The sequence below is a fragment of the Crinia signifera genome, unplaced genomic scaffold (genome assembly GCF_055691185.1).
Source record: "Crinia signifera unplaced genomic scaffold, ASM5569118v1 HAP2_SCAFFOLD_147, whole genome shotgun sequence".
Taxonomy (NCBI): Eukaryota; Metazoa; Chordata; class Amphibia; order Anura; family Myobatrachidae; genus Crinia; species Crinia signifera.
The window spans coordinates 145850-159108 of NW_028142040.1; positions in this window are offsets into that span (position 1 = coordinate 145850).

Below are 13259 nucleotides of genomic sequence, written 5' to 3' on the forward strand. Positions count from 1 at the left end.
GGGTTTAAATTCGTTAGGCCCCGCCCCTTTCGGTCCAGAAGCCCAGAATACCATTCATAGTATAGACCTCGACATGGCTGAGGGTTGAGATACTTTTGGCCACGCCCCTTTTGCCTAGAAGCCCCTAAACCCATTGCAATAGCATTGGGGGTTTAAATTTGTTAGGCCCCGCCCCTTTTGGTCCAGAAGCCCAGAATACCATTCATAGTATAGACCTCGACATGGCTGAGGGTTCAGATACTTTTGGCCACGCCCCTTTTGCCTAGAAGCCCCTAAACCCATTGAAATAGCATTGGGGGTTTAAATTCGTTAGGCCCCGCCTCTTTGGGTCCAGAAGCCCAGAATACCATTCATAGTATAGACCTCGACATGGCTGAGGGTTTAGATACTTTTGGCCACGCCCCTTTTGCCTAGAAGCCCCTAAACCCATTGAAATAGCATTGGGGGTTTAAATTCGTTAGGCCCCGCCGCTTTTGGTCCAGAAGCCCAGAATACCATTCATAGTATAGACCTCGACATGGCTGAGGGTTGAGATACTTTTGGCCACGCCCCTTTTGCCTAGAAGCCCGTAAACCCATTGAAATAGCATTGGGGGTTTAAATTCGTTAGGCCCCGCCCCTTTGGGTCCAGAAGCCCAGAATACCATTCATAGTACAGACCTCGACATGGCTGAGGGTTGAGATACTTTTGGCCACGCCCCTTTTGCCTAGAAGCCCGTAAACCCATTGAAATAGCATTGGGGGTTTAAATTCGTTAGGCCCCGCCCCTTTGGGTCCAGAAGCCCAGAATACCATTCATAGTATAGACCTCGACATGGCTGAGGGTTGAGATACTTTTGGCCATGCCCCTTTTGCCTAGAAGCCCCTAAACCCATTGAAATAGCATTGGGGGTTTAAATTCGTTAGGCCCCGCCCCTTTGGGTCCAGAAGCCCAGAATACCATTCATAGTACAGACCTCGACATGGCTGAGGGTTGAGATACTTTTGGCCACGCCCCTTTTGCCTAGAAGCCCGTAAACCCATTGAAATAGCATTGGGGGTTTAAATTCGTTAGGCCCCGCCCCTTTCGGTCCAGAAGCCCAGAATACTATTTATAGTATAGACCTCGACATGGCTGAGGGTTGAGATACTTTTGGCCACGCCCCTTTTGCCTAGAAGCCCCTAAACCCATTGAAATAGCATTGGGGGTTTAAATTTGTTAGGCCCCGCCCCTTTGGGTCCAGAAGCCCAGAATACCATTCATAGTATAGACCTCGACATGGCTGAGGGTTGAGATACTTTTGGCCACGCCTCTTTTGCCTAGAAGCCCCTAAACCCATTGAAATAGCATTGGGGGTTTAAATTCGTTAAGCCCCACCCCTTTGGGTCCAGAAGCCCAGAATACCATTCATAGTACAGACCTCGACATGGCTGATTGTTGAGATACTTTTGGCCACGCCCCTTTTGCCTAGAAGCCCGTAAACCCATTGAAATAGCATTGGGGGTTTAAATTCGTTAGGCCCCGCCCCTTTCGGTCCAGAAGCCCAGAATACCATTCATAGTATAGACCTCGACATGGCTGAGGGTTGAGATACTTTTGGCCACGCCCCTTTTGCCTAGAAGCCACTAAACCCATTGAAATAGCTTTGGGGGTTTAAATTTGTTAGGCCCGCCCCTTTTGGTCCAGAAGCCCAGAGTACCATTCATAGTATAGACCTCGACATGGCTGAGGGTTGAGATACTTTTGGCCATGCCCCTTTTGCCTAGAAGCCCGTAAACCCATTGAAATAGCATTGGGGGTTTAAATTCGTTAGGCCCCGCCCCTTTGGGTCCAGAAGCCCAGAATACCATTCATAGTATAGACCTCGACATGGCTGAGGGTTGAGATACTTTTGGCCACGCCCCTTTTGCAAAGAAGCCCGTAAACCCATTGAAATAGCATTGGGGGTTTAAATTCGTTAGGCCCCGCCCCTTTGGGTCCAGAAGCCCAGAATTCCATTCATAGTATAGACCTCGACATGGCTGAGGGTTGAGATACTTTTGGCCACGCCCCTTTTGCCTAGAAGCCCCTAAACCCATTGAAATAGCATTGGGGGCTTAAATTCGTTAGGCCCCGCCCCTTTGGGTCCAGAAGCCCAGAATACCATTCATAGTATAGACCTCGACATGGCTGAGGGTTGAGATACTTTTGGCCACGCCCCTTTTGCCTAGAAGCCCCTAAACCCATTGAAATTGCATTGGGGGTTTAAATTCGTTAGGCCCCGCCCCTTTGGGTCCAGAAGCCCAGAATACCATTCATAGTATAGACCTCGACATGGCTTAGGGTTGAGATACTTTTGGCCACGCCCATTTTGCCTAGAAGCCCCTAAACCCATTGAAATAGCATTAGGGGTTTAAATTCGTTAGGCCCCGCCCCTTTGGGTCCAGAAGCTTAGAATACAATTCATAGTACAGACCTCGACATGGCTGAGGGTAGAGATACTTTTGGCCACGCCCCTTTTGCCTAGAAGCCCGTAAACCCATTGAAATAGCATTGGGGGTTTACATTTGTTAGGCCCCGCCCCTTTGGGTCCAGTAGCCCAGAATACCATTCATAGTATAGACCTCGACATGGCTGAGGGTTGAGATACTTTTGGCCACGCCCCTTTTGCCTAGAAGCCCCTAAACCCATTGAAATAGCATTGGGGGTTTAAATTTGTTAGGCCCCGCCCCTTTTGGTCCAGAAGCCCAGAGTACCATTCATAGTATAGACCTCGACATGGCTGAGGGTTGAGATACTTTTGACCACGCCCCTTTTGCCTAGAAGCCACTAAACCCATTGAAATAGCTTTGGGGGTTTAAATTTGTTAGGCCCCGCCCCTTTTGGTCCAGAAGCCCAGAATACCATTCATAGTATAGACCTCGACATGGCTGAGGGTTGAGATACTTTTGGCCACGCCCCTTTTGCCTAGAAGCCCCTAAACCCATTGAAATAGCATTGGGGGTTTAAATTCGTTAGGCCCCGCCCCTTTGGGTCCAGAAGCCCAGAATACCATTCATAGTACAGAACTCGACATGGCTGATGGTTGAGATACTTTTGGCCACGCCCATTTTGCCTAGAAGCCCCTAAACCCATTGAAATAGAATTGGGGGTTTAAATTCGTTAGGCCCCGCCTCTTTGGGTCCAGAAGCCCAGAATACCATTCATAGTATAGACCTCGACATGGCTGAGGGTTGAGATACTTTTGGCCACGCCCCTTTTGCCTAGAAGCCCCTAAACCCATTGAAATAGCATTGGGGGTTTAAATTCGTTAGGCCCCGCCCCTTTTGGTCCAGAAGCCCAGAATACCATTCATAGTATAGACCTCGACATGGCTGAGGGTTGAGATACTTTTGGCCACGCCCCTTTTGCCTAGAAGCCCCTAAACCCATTGAAATAGCATTGGGGGTTTAAATTTGTTAGGCCCCGCCCCTTTTGGTCCAGAAGCCCAGAGTACCATTCATAGTATAGACCTCGACATGGCTGAGGGTTGAGATACTTTTGACCACGCCCCTTTTGCCTAGAAGCCACTAAACCCATTGAAATAGCTTTGGGGGTTTAAATTTGTTAGGCCCCGCCCCTTTTGGTCCAGAAGCCCAGAGTACCATTCATAGTATAGACCTCGACATGGCTGAGGGTTGAGATACTTTTGGCCACGCCCCTTTTGCCTAGAAGCCCCTAAACCCATTGAAATAGAATTGGGGGTTTAAATTCGTTAGGCCCCGCCTCTTTGGGTCCAGAAGCCCAGAATACCATTCATAGTATAGACCTCGACATGGCTGAGGGTTGAGATACTTTTGGCCACGCCCCTTTTGCCTAGAAGCCCCTAAACCCATTGAAATAGCATTGGGGGTTTAAATTCGTTAGGCCCCGCCCCTTTTGGTCCAGAAGCCCAGAATACCATTCATAGTATAGACCTCGACATGGCTGAGGGTTGAGATACTTTTGGCCACGCCCCTTTTGCCTAGAAGCCCCTAAACCCATTGAAATAGCATTGGGGGTTTAAATTCGTTAGGCCCCGCCCCTTTGGGTCCAGAAGCCCAGAATACCATTCATAGTACAGAACTCGACATGGCTGATGGTTGAGATACTTTTGGCCACGCCCCTTTTGCCTAGAAGCCCCTAAACCCATTGAAATAGCATTGGGGGTTTAAATTCGTTAGGCCCCGCCCCTTTGGGTCCAGAAGCCCAGAATACCATTCATAGTACAGAACTCGACATGGCTGATGGTTGAGATACTTTTGGCCACGCCCATTTTGCCTAGAAGCCCGTAAACCCATTGAAATAGCATTGGGGGTTTAAATTCGTTAGGCCCCGCCCCTTTGGGTCCAGAAGCCCAGAATACCATTCATAGTACAGACCTCGACATGGCTGAGGGTAGAGATACTTTTGGCCACGCCCCTTTTGCCTAGAAGCCCGTAAACCCATTGAAATAGCATTGGGGGTTTAAATTGGTTAGGCCCCGCCCCTTTGGGTCCAGTAGCCCAGAATACCATTCGTAGTATAGACCTCGACATGGCTGAGGGTTGAGATACTTTTGGCCACGCCCCTTTTGCCTAGAAGCCCCTAAACCCAATGAAATAGAATTGGGGGTTTAAATTCGTTAGGCCCCGCCCCTTTGGGTCCAGAAGCCCAGAATACCATTCATAGTATAGACCTCGACATGGCTGAGGGTTGAGATACTTTTGGCCACGCCCCTTTTGCCTAGAAGCCCCTAAACCCATTGAAATTGCATTGGGGGTTTAAATTCGTTAGGCCCCGCCCCTTTGGGTCCAGAAGCCCAGAATACCATTCATAGTATAGACCTCGACATGGCTGAGGGTTGAGATACTTTTGGCCACGCCCCTTTTGCCTAGAAGCCCCTAAACCCATTGAAATAACATTGGGGGTTTAAATTCGTTAGGCCCCGCCCCTTCTGGTCCAGAAGCCCAGAATACCATTCATAGTACAGACCTCGACATGGCTGAGGGTTGAGATACTTTTGGCCATGCCCCTTTTGCCTAGAAGCCCCTAAACCCATTGAAATAGCATTGGGGGTTAAATTCGTTAGGCCCCGCCCCTTTGGGTCCAGAAGCCCAGAATACCATTCATAGTACAGACCTCGACATGGCTGAGGGTTGAGATACTTTTGGCTACGCCCCTTTTGCCTAGAAGCCCGTAAACCCATTGAAATAGCATTGGGGGTTTAAATTCGTTAGGCCCCGCCCCTTTCGGTCCAGAAGCCCAGAATACCATTCATAGTATAGACCTCGACATGGCTGAGGGTTGAGATACTTTTGGCCACGCCCCTTTTGCCTAGAAGCCCCTAAACCCATTGCAATAGCATTGGGGGTTTAAATTTGTTAGGCCCCGCCCCTTTTGGTCCAGAAGCCCAGAATACCATTCATAGTATAGACCTCGACATGGCTGAGGGTTCAGATACTTTTGGCCACGCCCCTTTTGCCTAGAAGCCCCTAAACCCATTGAAATAGCATTGGGGGTTTAAATTCGTTAGGCCCCGCCTCTTTGGGTCCAGAAGCCCAGAATACCATTCATAGTATAGACCTCGACATGGCTGAGGGTTTAGATACTTTTGGCCACGCCCCTTTTGCCTAGAAGCCCCTAAACCCATTGAAATAGCATTGGGGGTTTAAATTCGTTAGGCCCCGCCGCTTTTGGTCCAGAAGCCCAGAATACCATTCATAGTATAGACCTCGACATGGCTGAGGGTTGAGATACTTTTGGCCACGCCCCTTTTGCCTAGAAGCCCCTAAACCCATTGAAATAACATTGGGGGTTTAAATTCGTTAGGCCCCGCCCCTTTGGGTCCAGAAGCCCAGAATACCATTCATAGTATAGACCTCGACATGGCTGAGGGTTGAGATACTTTTGGCCACGCCCATTTTGCCTAGAAGCCCCAAAACCCATTGAAATAGCATTGGGGTTTTAAATTCGTTAGGCCCCGCCCCTTTGGGTCCAGAAGCCCAGAATACCATTCATAGTACAGACCTCGACATGGCTGAGGGTAGAGATACTTTTGGCCACGCCCCTTTTGCCTAGAAGCCCGTAAACCCATTGAAATAGCATTGGCGGTTTAAATTTGTTAGGCCCCGCCCCTTTGGGTCCAGTAGCCCAGAATACCATTCATAGTATAGACCTCGACATGGCTGAGGGTTGAGATACTTTTGGCCACGCCCCTTTTGCCTAGAAGCCCCTAAACCCATTGAAATAGAATTGGGGGTTTAAATTCGTTAGGCCCCGCCCCTTTGGGTCCAGAAGCCCAGAATACCATTCATAGTATAGACCTCGACATGGCTGAGGGTTGAGATACTTTTGGCCACGCCCCTTTTGCCTAGAAGCCCCTAAACCCATTGAAATTGCATTGGGGGTTTAAATTCGTTAGGCCCCGCCCCTTTGGGTCCAGAAGCCCAGAATACCATTCATAGTATAGACCTCGACATGGCTGAGGGTTGAGATACTTTTGGCCACGCCCCTTTTGCCTAGAAGCCCCTAAACCCATTGAAATAACATTGGGGGTTTAAATTCGTTAGGCCCCGCCCCTTCTGGTCCAGAAGCCCAGAATACCATTCATAGTACAGACCTCGACATGGCTGAGGGTTGAGATACTTTTGGCCATGCCCCTTTTGCCTAGAAGCCCCTAAACCCATTGAAATAGCATTGGGGGTTAAATTCGTTAGGCCCCGCCCCTTTGGGTCCAGAAGCCCAGAATACCATTCATAGTACAGACCTCGACATGGCTGAGGGTTGAGATACTTTTGGCTACGCCCCTTTTGCCTAGAAGCCCGTAAACCCATTGAAATAGCATTGGGGGTTTAAATTCGTTAGGCCCCGCCCCTTTCGGTCCAGAAGCCCAGAATACCATTCATAGTATAGACCTCGACATGGCTGAGGGTTGAGATACTTTTGGCCACGCCCCTTTTGCCTAGAAGCCCCTAAACCCATTGCAATAGCATTGGGGGTTTAAATTTGTTAGGCCCCGCCCCTTTTGGTCCAGAAGCCCAGAATACCATTCATAGTATAGACCTCGACATGGCTGAGGGTTCAGATACTTTTGGCCACGCCCCTTTTGCCTAGAAGCCCCAAAACCCATTGAAATAGCATTGGGGTTTTAAATTCGTTAGGCTCCGCCCCTTTGGGTCCAGAAGCCCAGAATACCATTCATAGTACAGACCTCGACATGGCTGAGGGTAGAGATACTTTTGGCCACGCCCCTTTTGCCTAGAAGCCCGTAAACCCATTGAAATAGCATTGGCGGTTTAAATTTGTTAGGCCCCGCCCCTTTGGGTCCAGTAGCCCAGAATACCATTCATAGTATAGACCTCGACATGGCTGAGGGTTGAGATACTTTTGGCCACGCCCCTTTTGCCTAGAAGCCCCTAAACCCATTGAAATAGAATTGGGGGTTTAAATTCGTTAGGCCCCGCCCCTTTGGGTCCAGAAGCCCAGAATACCATTCATAGTATAGACCTCGACATGGCTGAGGGTTGAGATACTTTTGGCCACGCCCCTTTTGCCTAGAAGCCCCTAAACCCATTGAAATAACATTGGGGGTTTAAATTCGTTAGGCCCCGCCCCTTCTGGTCCAGAAGCCCAGAATACCATTCATAGTACAGACCTCGACATGGCTGAGGGTTGAGATACTTTTGGCCACGCCCCTTTTGCCTAGAAGCCCCTAAACCCATTGAAATAACATTGGGGGTTTAAATTCGTTAGGCCCCGCCCCTTCTGGTCCAGAAGCCCAGAATACCATTCAGAGTACAGACCTCGACATGGCTGAGGGTTGAGATACTTTTGGCCATGCCCCTTTTGCCTAGAAGCCCCTAAACCCATTGAAATAGCATTGGGGGTTTAAATTCGTTAAGCCCCGCCCCTTTGGGTCCAGAAGCCCAGAATACCATTCATAGTACAGACCTCGACATGGCTGAGGGTTGAGATACTTTTGGCCACGCCCCTTTTGCCTAGAAGCCCGTAAACCCATTGAAATAGCATTGGGGGTTTAAATTCGTTAGGCCCCGCCCCTTTGGTCCAGAAGCCCAGAATACCATTCATAGTATAGACCTCGACATGGCTGAGGGTTGAGATACTTTTGGCCACGCCCCTTTTGCCTAGAAGCCACTAAACCCATTGAAATAGCTTTGGGGTTTAAATTCGTTAGGCCCCGCCCCTTTGGGTCCAGAAGCCCAGAATACCATTCATAGTATAGACCTCGACATGGCTGAGGGTTGAGATACTTTTGGCCACGCCCCTTTTGCCTAGAAGCCCCTAAACCCATTGAAATAGCATTGGGGGTTTAAATTCGTTAGGCCCCGCCCCTTCTGGTCCAGAAGCCCAGAATACCATTCATAGTATAGACCTCGACATGGCTGAGGGTTGAGATACTTTTGGCCACGCCCCTTTTGCCTAGAAGCCCCTAAACCCATTGAAATAGCATTGGGGGTTTAAATTCGTTAGGCCCCGCCCCTTTGGGTCCAGAAGCCCAGAATACCATTCATAGTACAGAACTCGACATGGCTGATGGTTGAGATACTTTTGGCCACGCCCATTTTGCCTAGAAGCCCCTAAACCCATTGAAATAGCATTGGGGGTTTAAATTCGTTAGGCCCCGCCCCTTTTGGTCCAGAAGCCCAGAATACCATTCATAGTATAGACCTCGACATGGCTGAGGGTTGAGATACTTTTGGCCACGCCCCTTTTGCCTAGAAGCCCGTAAACCCATTGAAATAGCATTGGGGGTTTAAATTCGTTAGGCCCCGCCCCTTTGGGTCCAGAAGCCCAGAATACCATTCATAGTACAGACCTCGACATGGCTGAGGGTAGAGATACTTTTGGCCACGCCCCTTTTGCCTAGAAGCCCGTAAACCCATTGAAATAGCATTGGGGGTTTAAATTGGTTAGGCCCCGCCCCTTTGGGTCCAGTAGCCCAGAATACCATTCATAGTATAGACCTCGACATGGCTGAGGGTTGAGATACTTTTGGCCACGCCCCTTTTGCCTAGAAGCCCCTAAACCCATTGAAATTGCATTGGGGGTTTAAATTCGTTAGGCCCCGCCCCTTTGGGTCCAGAAGCCCAGAATACCATTCATAGTATAGACCTCGACATGGCTGAGGGTTGAGATACTTTTGGCCACGCCCCTTTTGCCTAGAAACCCCTAAACCCATTGAAATAACATTGGGGGTTTAAATTCGTTAGGCCCCGCCCCTTCTGGTCCAGAAGCCCAGAATACCATTCATAGTACAGACCTCGACATGGCTGAGGGTTGAGATACTTTTGGCCATGCCCCTTTTGCCTAGAAGCCCCTAAACCCATTGAAATAGCATTGGGGGTTAAATTCGTTAGGCCCCGCCCCTTTGGGTCCAGAAGCCCAGAATACCATTCATAGTACAGACCTCGACATGGCTGAGGGTTGAGATACTTTTGGCTACGCCCCTTTTGCCTAGAAGCCCGTAAACCCATTGAAATAGCATTGGGGGTTTAAATTCGTTAGGCCCCGCCCCTTTCGGTCCAGAAGCCCAGAATACCATTCATAGTATAGACCTCGACATGGCTGAGGGTTGAGATACTTTTGGCCAGGCCCCTTTTGCCTAGAAGCCCCTAAACCCATTGCAATAGCATTGGGGGTTTAAATTTGTTAGGCCCCGCCCCTTTTGGTCCAGAAGCCCAGAATACCATTCATAGTATAGACCTCGACATGGCTGAGGGTTCAGATACTTTTGGCCACGCCCCTTTTGCCTAGAAGCCCGTAAACCCATTGAAATAGCATTGGGGGTTTAAATTCGTTAGGCCCCGCCCCTTTGGGTCCAGAAGCCCAGAATACCATTCATAGTATAGACCTCGACATGGCTGAGGGTTGAGATACTTTTGGCCACGCCCATTTTGCCTAGAAGCCCCAAAACCCATTGAAATAGCATTGGGGTTTTAAATTCGTTAGGCCCCGCCCCTTTGGGTCCAGAAGCCCAGAATACCATTCATAGTACAGACCTCGACATGGCTGAGGGTAGAGATACTTTTGGCCACGCCCCTTTTGCCTAGAAGCCCGTAAACCCATTGAAATAGCATTGGCGGTTTAAATTTGTTAGGCCCCGCCCCTTTGGGTCCAGTAGCCCAGAATACCATTCATAGTATAGACCTCGACATGGCTGAGGGTTGAGATACTTTTGGCCACGCCCCTTTTGCCTAGAAGCCCCTAAACCCATTGAAATAGAATTGGGGGTTTAAATTCGTTAGGCCCCGCCCCTTTGGGTCCAGAAGCCCAGAATACCATTCATAGTATAGACCTCGACATGGCTGAGGGTTGAGATACTTTTGGCCACGCCCCTTTTGCCTAGAAGCCCCTAAACCCATTGAAATAACATTGGGGGTTTAAATTCGTTAGGCCCCGCCCCTTCTGGTCCAGAAGCCCAGAATACCATTCATAGTACAGACCTCGACATGGCTGAGGGTTGAGATACTTTTGGCCACGCCCCTTTTGCCTAGAAGCCCCTAAACCCATTGAAATAACATTGGGGGTTTAAATTCGTTAGGCCCCGCCCCTTCTGGTCCAGAAGCCCAGAATACCATTCATAGTACAGACCTCGACATGGCTGAGGGTTGAGATACTTTTGGCCATGCCCCTTTTGCCTAGAAGCCCCTAAACCCATTGAAATAGCATTGGGGGTTTAAATTCGTTAAGCCCCGCCCCTTTGGGTCCAGAAGCCCAGAATACCATTCATAGTACAGACCTCGACATGGCTGAGGGTTGAGATACTTTTGGCCACGCCCCTTTTGCCTAGAAGCCCGTAAACCCATTGAAATAGCATTGGGGGTTTAAATTCGTTAGGCCCCGCCCCTTTGGTCCAGAAGCCCAGAATACCATTCATAGTATAGACCTCGACATGGCTGAGGGTTGAGATACTTTTGGCCACGCCCCTTTTGCCTAGAAGCCACTAAACCCATTGAAATAGCTTTGGGGTTTAAATTCGTTAGGCCCCGCCCCTTTGGGTCCAGAAGCCCAGAATACCATTCATAGTATAGACCTCGACATGGCTGATGGTTAAGATACTTTTGGCCACGCCCCTTTTGCCTAGAAGCCCCTAAACCCATTGAAATAGCATTGGGGGTTTAAATTCGTTAGGCCCCGCCCCTTTGGGTCCAGAAGCCCAGAATACCATTCATAGTATAGACCTCGACATGGCTGAGGGTTGAGATACTTTTGGCCACGCCCCTTTAGCCTAGAAGCAACTAAACCCATTGAAATAGCTTTGGGGGTTTAAATTCGTTAGGCCCCGCCCCTTTGGGTCCAGAAGCCCAGAATACCATTCATAGTATAGACCTCGACATGGCTGAGGGTTGAGATACTTTTGGCCACGCCCCTTTTGCCTAGAAGCCCCTAAACCCATTGAAATAGCATTGGGGGTTTAAATTCGTTAGGCCCCGCCCCTTTGGGTCCAGAAGCCCAGAATACTATTCATAGTACAGACCTCGACATGGCTGAGGGTTGAGATACTTTTGGCCACGCCCCTTTTGCCTAGAAGCCCTTAAACCCATTGAAATAGCATTGGGGGTTTAAATTTGTTAGGCCCCGCCCCTTTGGGTCCAGAAGCCCAGAATACCATTCATAGTATAGACCTCGACATGGCTGAGGGTTGAGATACTTTTGGCCACGCCCCTTTTGCCTAGAAGCCCCTAAACCCATTGAAATAGCATTGGGGGTTTAAATTCGTTAGGCCCCGCCCCTTTTGGTCCAGAAGCCCAGAATACCATTCATAGTATAGACCTCGACATGGCTGATGGTTGAGATACTTTTGGCAACGCCCCTTTTGCCTAGAAGCCCCTAAACCCATTGAAATAGCTTTGGGGGTTAAAATTCGTTAGGCCCCGCCCCTTTGGGTTCAGAAGCGCAGAATACCATTCATAGTATAGACCTTGATATGGCTGAGGGTTGAGATACTTTTGGCCACGCCCCTTTTGCCTAGAAGCCCCTAAACCCATTGAAATTGCATTGGGGGTTTAAATTCGTTAGGCCCCGCCCCTTTGGGTCCAGAAGCCCAGAATACCATTCATAGTATAGACCTCGACATGGCTGAGGGTTGAGATACTTTTGGTCACGCCCCTTTTGCCTAGAAGCCCCTAAACCTATATAAATAGCATTGGGGGTTTAAATTCGTTAGGCCCCGCCCCTTTTGGTCCAGAAGCCCAGAATACCATTCATAGTATAGACCTCGACATGGCTGAGGGTTGAGATACTTTTGGCCATGCCCCTTTTGCCTAGAAGCCCCTAAACCCATTGAAATAGCATTGGGGGTTTAAATTCGTTAGGCCCCGCCCCTTTGGGTCCAGAAGCCCAGAATACCATTCATAGTACAGACCTCGACATGGCTGAGGGTTGAGATACTTTTGGCCACGCCCCTTTTGCCTAGAAGCCCGTAAACCCATTGAAATAGCATTGGGGGTTTAAATTCGTTAGGCCCCGCCCCTTTCGGTCCAGAAGCCCAGAATACCATTTATAGTATAGACCTCGACATGGCTGAGGGTTGAGATACTTTTGGCCACGCCCCTTTTGCCTAGAAGCCCCTAAACCCATTGAAATAGCATTGGGGGTTTAAATTTGTTAGGCCCCGCCCCTTTGGGTCCAGAAGCCCAGAATACCATTCATAGTATAGACCTCGACATGGCTGAGGGTTGAGATACTTTTGGCCACGCCTCTTTTGCCTAGAAGCCCCTAAACCCATTGAAATAGCATTGGGGGTTTAAATTCGTTAGGCCCCACCCCTTTGGGTCCAGAAGCTTCTATTCTGGGCTTCTGGCTGAGGGTTGAGATACTTTTGGCCACGCCCCTTTTGCCTAGAAGCCCCTAAACCCATTGAAATAGCATTGGGGGTTTAAATTTGTTAGGCCCCGCCCCTTTGGGTCCAGAAGCCCAGAATACCATTCATAGTATAGACCTCGACATGGCTGAGGGTTGAGATACTTTTGGCCACGCCCCTTTTGCCTAGAAGCCCGTAAACCCATTGAAATAGCATTGGGGGTTTAAATTCGTTAGGCCCCGCCCCTTTCGGTCCAGAAGCCCAGAATACCATTCATAGTATAGACCTCGACATGGCTGAGGGTTGAGATACTTTTGACCACGCCCCTTTTGCCTAGAAGCCAATAAACCCATTGAAATAGCTTTGGGGGTTTAAATTTGTTAGGCCCGCCCCTTTTGGTCCAGAAGCCCAGAGTACCATTCATAGTATAGACCTCGACATGGCTGAGGGTTGAGATACTTTTGGCCACGCCCCTTTT